The sequence below is a fragment of the Sarcophilus harrisii genome, chromosome 1, assembly GCF_902635505.1.
Source record: "Sarcophilus harrisii chromosome 1, mSarHar1.11, whole genome shotgun sequence".
In the NCBI taxonomy this organism is placed as follows: domain Eukaryota; kingdom Metazoa; phylum Chordata; class Mammalia; order Dasyuromorphia; family Dasyuridae; genus Sarcophilus; species Sarcophilus harrisii.
Window position 1 is genome coordinate 240,976,870 of NC_045426.1, and position 7,426 is coordinate 240,984,295.

The 7,426-nt window shown below is 33.8% G+C and overlaps 1 pseudogene; it reads right to left on the reverse strand.

Annotated features, from left to right (window-relative positions):
- Positions 1-4,577: 4,577 nt before the first annotated feature.
- On the reverse strand, positions 4,578-6,345 carry LOC100923673 (annotated as a pseudogene).
- Between the last annotated feature and the right edge of the window lie 1,081 nt (positions 6,346-7,426).

Here is a 7,426-nt window from a genome sequence, read left to right on the forward strand (position 1 = left end):
TCTTCTTTCAGAATCTTATTAGATGTGTATCTATGAAAAAGTCATTTTACATAAGTGTACTTCTTCCTCATTAGTTATTGAGGATCAATAATAAATAAAAACAATAAATGTATAGGGCTTAAAGTTGCTTAATGTCTATTATAATTTCCTCTTAAGATTTATTTCAATAATTATAAACTTAAAAAGTGATATAATCCTTCAAAATATATATTTGCTCTCCAATATCCACACCAGTACCATTTTTCTGCAATCTATGATAACATCGACAATTAATTTGCTCTTCACACAGTACAGATCTAGATTCTATAGGAAGTTGTGAAAATGTTTGAAGTTCATTCATTATCTTCAAATGTTTACAATAAAATAATTTCATTCATTCATTTTCAAGTATTTAAAACAAAATTCTGCTATGTATAAGGTACTCAGTTTCTAATTAAATAAACACTGCAGTTACAGAACTAATTAATACTCTGATGTGGTTTATGCAGAGGAAGAACAAGACACATATATAAGGTCCAATGAAAATAATGAAATACTAGGTTTGAAATCAGAAGACTCCTCTCTATACAATATTGGCTTAATTAACAAAATTAACTTTATGCTGTTATTCTTTACCATTGAATCCCTGTCTCTTTTGGCCGTTTGCTATTTATTTATTTTTAAAAAGAAGCCATGGCTGGACCAAAGAGACAGGAATTCAATGGGAAAGGACAACATGAAGTACATATTTGTGTATGTATACAGATATCTATATATTTTTATATACAAATACATATATATATTATATATAAAGTAAAGACACACACATATATATGTATATATGTATTGTGTTCAATGTGTTTTACAATCATACTGACTGGGTCAACTACAAGTTTACATTATATAAATTAAATATTAGAATCTCAATATTTTATTTTTGCATAATAAAAATTTTTGTTTATTCCATTAACTATGATTCCAATTACATGTAAAATATTATTTTTTAAAAATTTGATACCCAGATTCTCTCTGTTCCTCACACCCCTTCCCCACTTATTGAGAAGGCAAGCACTATGATGATATTAATTATATATGTGAATTCATGTAAAACATTTTCATATTAGACATGTTGTAAGAAAAAACCCGCATATTCAAACAAAAAACAAAACAAATATAGCTGTAAAAGAATGGTTCAATTAATGCTTAAAATGTATCAGTTACTTCTATCAAGGTTGCAAGTATTTTTTTATCATGAGTCTTCTAGAATTTTTTGGATCATTGTGTGGATCAGAGTAGCTAAGTCATTTATAGTTGGTCATCCCTACAATATTGTTGCTATAGTGTATGATGTCCTCCTTTTTATGATCACTTCACTTTGTATATGTTCATATAAAGCTTTCCAGGTTTTTATAACTCGTTATTTCTTATAGTGCAACAATATTTCCTACAACTATATAATCACAATTTGTTTGACCATTATTTAATTAATGAGCATCCTTTCAGTTTCTAATCCTTTGCAATTATAAAAAGATCCACTATAAACACATTTGTTTAGATAGATCTTTTTATTCTTTTCTTTAGTCTATTTAGGTGATAACATTAGAGATACTTTTGGGTCAAAGAATAAGAGCATTTTTGTAGCTTTTTGAAAATACCTCTAAATTATTATTCAGAATGGAAAAATATATAACTCCACAAAAATAGTGCCTTAGTGCCCCAGTTTTTGCATATCCTCTCAGCATTTGTACATTTCCTTTTCTGTCAGCCAATTTGATAAATGTTGGTGATAAATAAAAATGTTAATAATTTCTGTGGATTTATTTATATCCTGCAATTTTTACTAAAGTTAATTATTCACCTAATTGATCACTAATTGATGATCTAAGGTCCTCTAAATTAATTACCACATTATCTGCAAAGAGTAAGAGTTTTTTATCTACATTGCTTACTTTTATTTCTCCAACTATTTTTCTCATTACTATAGCTAGTATTTCTAATAAATATCAAATAATAATAGTGACAGTGGATATCCTAAGTTCATTTATAATTTTATTGGGAAAGCTTCAATTTTATACTCATAATAGATAATGTTTATCCATGGTTTTAGATAGATAATAGCTATAATCTTAAGAAATGTTTCACTGATTTCTGTATTTTCCAGTGTTTCTAATACAATTTGGTGTTGCATTTTTCTGCATCATTGATATAATCACATTTTTTATTGTTTTTGTAATTCAGATATTTTTATAATTCATAACATATATATGTTGTATTATTATATAATGGATATTATCATTTATAATTTATATATTTCCCTAATATTAAATAAGCTCTGTATTCCCAGAATGAATTCCATAGTGTATAGTTATGTTACATATAACTGTAATTTTCTTATTATCATTAAGGAAATTGGTCTATAGTTTTCTTTCTCTGTTTTAGCTCACCTTGGTTTACATATTAAAAACATATTTGTATCATAAAAGGTATTGGATAGAGCTCTTTCATTACCTTTTTATCCCAAAAGTTTTAAAATATTTTTATCATTAAATCTATTTGGTCCTAGGTTTTTATTTTTATTTAGTAAGCTCAATTATTGCTTGTTTAATTTCTCTAAAATATGATTATTTAATTATTCTGCTTTGTCTATTAATCTGAGCAATTTGTACTTTTGGTTAATATCATCAATTTTACTTATATTTTCAGGAACACCAGGATGTAGTTGAACAAAATAGCTACCAGTTATTGCTTGAATTTCTTCTTTATTGGTAGTGACTTGACCCTTTTTATTTTTGATGCAAGTATTTTTTTTCTTTATTTTGAAGAAAGTACCCAATAGTTTTTCTATTTTATTTTCTTTATACAACCAGCCAAGTTTCTGTTGGAATACATGGGAGAGCTGTTGGAATACAGAGGAGCCACCTGACAGTGGCTGCTGGAGATACACAGAATAGATCTCCTCTTGTGAGAGGATGATACAAGGAGACTGAGAAGCAATTGCTGTTCTCTGACCTCTCTCACTGAGAGGCCTTTGCATTGTCTGACCTCTCTCATCTTTCCTCTGCCTCCAATTTATCTCATTCCCAGTCTGCAGCACTTGTGTCAGCAAAGGCTGCCCCCCAACTCCTTCAGATGTTATGCTCCACAGCTGTGGAGGCTCCCGGCGAAATGGCCTGTCTCTTAACAAGTTTCATTTATTAGTTTAATATATTTCTTTTGGTTTTATTAATCTCTTCTTTGATTTTCAGGATTTCTAATTTGGTGTTTAATTTTATATTTTCTATCTGTTCATTTTTTTTTGTATTTTTGGTTGTTGCATGCTTAATTCCTTCATCTGATCTTTCTTACTTTTATCATATCCATTTAAAGACATAAAATTTCGCCTAAATACTGTATTGGATATACCCCACAAATTTTTTTATGTTGTCCTGTTGTTGTCATTATTTTTAATAAAAATTTCTCTAATTCTTTATCTTTGATCCATCCATTTGTAAAGATTAAATTATTTATTTTGCAATCAATTTTCAATCTACATTTCTATTATTTTTTAATGAATGTATTTTTCATTCCATTCTTTTGCAGAAAATGGACATTTAATATTTCTGGTTTTGTAAATTTGAAATTTTAATTTGTCAGATCTATGGAAAAGGGAAAAATTTATGCCTAACATGTAATAGAGAAAATCACAGAAAGTAAAATGGATAATTTTTATTATATTGAATTAATATTTTTGCACAAACAGAACAATACAAGATTGGAATGAAAGTGGGAAACTGAGAGAATATTTTTTTACTTGCTTTGATTAAGGGATGACATTTTTTTAAACATGATAAAGTATATGTTAAATCCAATATATGCATACATATTTATACAATTATCTTGTGCATAGGAAAAATCAAATCTAAAAGAAAAAAAATAAGAAACAAAATAAAATGCAAGCAAACAACAACAAAAAGAGTGAGAATGTTATATTGTGATCCACATAGTTCCCACAGTTCTCTCTCTGGGTGTATGTCACTCTTCATCATAAATCATTGGAACTGACATCATCTCATTATTGAAAAGAACTATGTCCATCCAAATTGATCATCGTATAATATTGATGTTCCCATATACAATGATCTGGTTCTGCTCATTTCATTTAGCATCTGTTCATGTAAGTCCTTCCAAGCCTTTCTGAAATCATCTCGTTGATCATTTCTTATAGAACAATAATATTCCAAAACCTTCATATACTATAACTTATTCAGCCATTCTCCAACTGATGGGCATTCACTCAGTTTCCATTTTCTTGCCATTGCAAAAGGGGCTGCCACAAACATTTTTGCATATATGGGTCCCTTTCCCTCCTTTTTTTTTTTTTAATGGTGCCAATTTAAATAGATTTTACTTTCCAGGACAAGAATTACATTTCCATTTGTTTATTACAGGACTGATAAAGTGCAATGTTGTTTACTTCTCCCTCTGCACACATTCAGGTATTCAGAATGCCCAGATTTACAAAGTGCCTGAAATATTACTTTTTAGACTGCTACTGCCTTGGCTACAAATTTGAGTCCTTCAATTTTTGAAAAGCTGTGTGGAATGCTCTTCTGGTAGGTTTAGTCAACCTCTTCAATGGTGGGTCCAGAAGAAGCACCTCCAGATAGGACTGCTCCACCCCCTGGGAACCCACCAGATATGCCTCCTGGCATATGCCCTGCATTCTGGTACAGCTTAGTGATAATGGGGTTGCAGGCCTTCTCCAATTCTTTCTGCTGATGCTCAAATTCTTCCTTCTCAGCAGTCTGGTTCTTATCCAGCCAGTTGATTATTTCATTACATTTGTCAAGACTCTTTAGTTTGCCTTCACCAATTCTGCCCTGCAGTTTTTCATCTTCCATAGTACCCATCATGTTGAAAGCATAAGGTTCAAGAGAATTCTTGGAAGACAGCTTGTCTCTCTGCTTCTCATCCTCAGCCTTATATTTTTCAGCCTCCTGGACCACACGTTCATTGTCTTCTTTGCTCAAATGACATTTGTCATTTGTGATAGTAACTTTATTTTTTTTGCCTTTGCTCTTATCCATAGCAGAAACATTAAGGATGCCATTTGCATTGATGTTAAATGTTACTTCAATCCGAAGAACCCCTCTGGGTGCTGAGGGGATCCCTATGAGCTCCAACTTGCCAGGCTGGTTGTCAGAACAGATGGTAAAGGTCTGAGTCTGCTTGGTGGGGATGACAGTAATACATTTGGTCAGAACTATCATAACTCCTCAGGCAGTTCCAATTCTAAGGGGAAGAGGAGTCACATCCAATAGCAGCAAGTCCTGCACATTTTCAGATTTGTCTCCAGACAAAATGGCAGCCTGGACAGCTGCACCATAAGCAACAGCCTCGGCAGGATTGACTCTCTTGTTGAGCTCCTTGCCACTGAAGAAGTCTTGCAGAAGCTTTGGGGATGCGAGTGGAATCACCCCCCAGGACAATGACATGAATCTGTGATTTATCCAGTTCAGCATCTCCTAAGGCTTCTCCACAGGGTCCAGTTGTGTCATGGAAGAGATCAGTACTTAGCTCTTTGAACAGGGATCAGGTGATTGATGTATAGAAGTCAATACCGTCATAGAGGGAGTGAATTTCAGAGGGTTCACTTTGCACATTCACAAGCGGTATGGAGATGGTTCTCTCTCATTCTCATTGATGTTCTTCTTGTGCTTTCGCTTTAACTCAGCAATGAAATGGTTGATCATGCAGCTGTCAAACCCACGCCCCCCTCCCCTCCCCGCACCCAAGTGAGTAACTCCAGTTATGGACTTGATTCAAAAATACCATCTTCAGTGCTAGGGATAGAAACATCAAAAGTACTATCTCTGGGGCAGCTAGGTGGTGCAGTGGAGAGAGAACTGGCACTGAAGTCAGGAGGACCCGAGTTCAAATTTGGCCTCAGATACTTAACACTTTTTAGCTGTGTGACCCTGGGCAAGTCACTTAACCCCAACTGCCTGGGGGAAAAAAAAAAAGAGTACCACCTCCAAGGTCAAAGATCAGCACATTTCCCTCCACAGCCTTTCTGTCCAAGCCATAAGCAATAGTAGCAGCAATTGTCTCATTGATTATTTGGAGCACATTGAGATCAGTGATGGTTCCAGCATCTTTGGTGGCCTGATGTTGGGAATTGTTGAAATAGGCTGGTACTGTGACCACAATATTTGTGACAGTCTTCCCAAGGTACTCCAGCAATTTCTTTCATTTTTCTTAAGATCACAGAAGATACTTCTTCTGGATAGAAATTTTGGTCTTCCCTTTGTACTCCACTTGGACCTTAGGTCTTCCTGTGTCATTCACCACCATAAAAGGCCAATGTTTCATGTATGATTGTACAACTGCATCATCAAATCTTCAATCAGATGTTTGGCATCAAAAACTTCGCTGGTGGGGTGCACTGCATCTTGATTCTTCACAGGATCACTGATTAATCATTCTGTGTCAGTGACGTAGCTGGGCGTGGTCCTGTTTCCTTCTTCATTAATGATGATCTCCACTTTCCCATGTTGGAAGACTCCCACATGGGAATAAGTGGTGCCAAAATCAATGCCAACTGTGGGGCCCTTCGATATTGTTGCTGGGGAATCAGGGGTCATACCTGATGGCTATGGAGAAAGAAGGGCTGCTGCTGCACTGAGCACACCCCATTTTCCTCCTTTAAAATCTCTTTGGGATACAGCCTTTTAGAGACACTGCTGGGTCAAAGGGTATGCACAGTTTGATAACTTTTTGGGCGTAATTCCAAATTGCTCTCCAGAATGGTTGGATCAGTTCACAATTCCACCAACAATGTATCAGTGTCTCAGTTTTCCCACATCCCCTCCAACATTCATTATCTTTTCCTGTCATCTTAGCCAATCTGACAGGTGTGTAGTGGTATCTCAGAGTTGTCTTAGTTTTTATTTCTCTGATCAATAAAGAACTTTTTTATATGATTAGAAATGGTATCAATTTCTTCACCTGAAAAATCTTCATATCCTTTGATCATTTATCAATTGGCTTGAATTCTTATAAATTTGAGTCATATATTTTAGAAATGAGACCTTTATCAGAATCTTTGAATAAAAAAATGTTTTCCCAATTTACTGCTTCTCTTCTAATCTAGTCTGCATTGGTTTTGCAAAAACTTTTAAACTTAATATAATCAAAACTGTCTATTTTTTTCTTCAGTAATGAATTCTGGTACTTCTTTGGCCATAAATTCCTTTCTTCTCCACAGATATGAGAAGTAAACTATCCTTTGTTCTTCTAATTTGCTTATAATATCACTCTTCATATCTAAATCATGAACCCATTTTGACCTTATCTTAGTGGAGGGTGTTAGGTGTGGGTCAATTTCTAGTTTCTGCCATAATAGTTTCCATTTTTCCCAGCAGTTTTTGTGAAACAGTGAGATCTTCTCCCTGAGATCTTTGGGTTT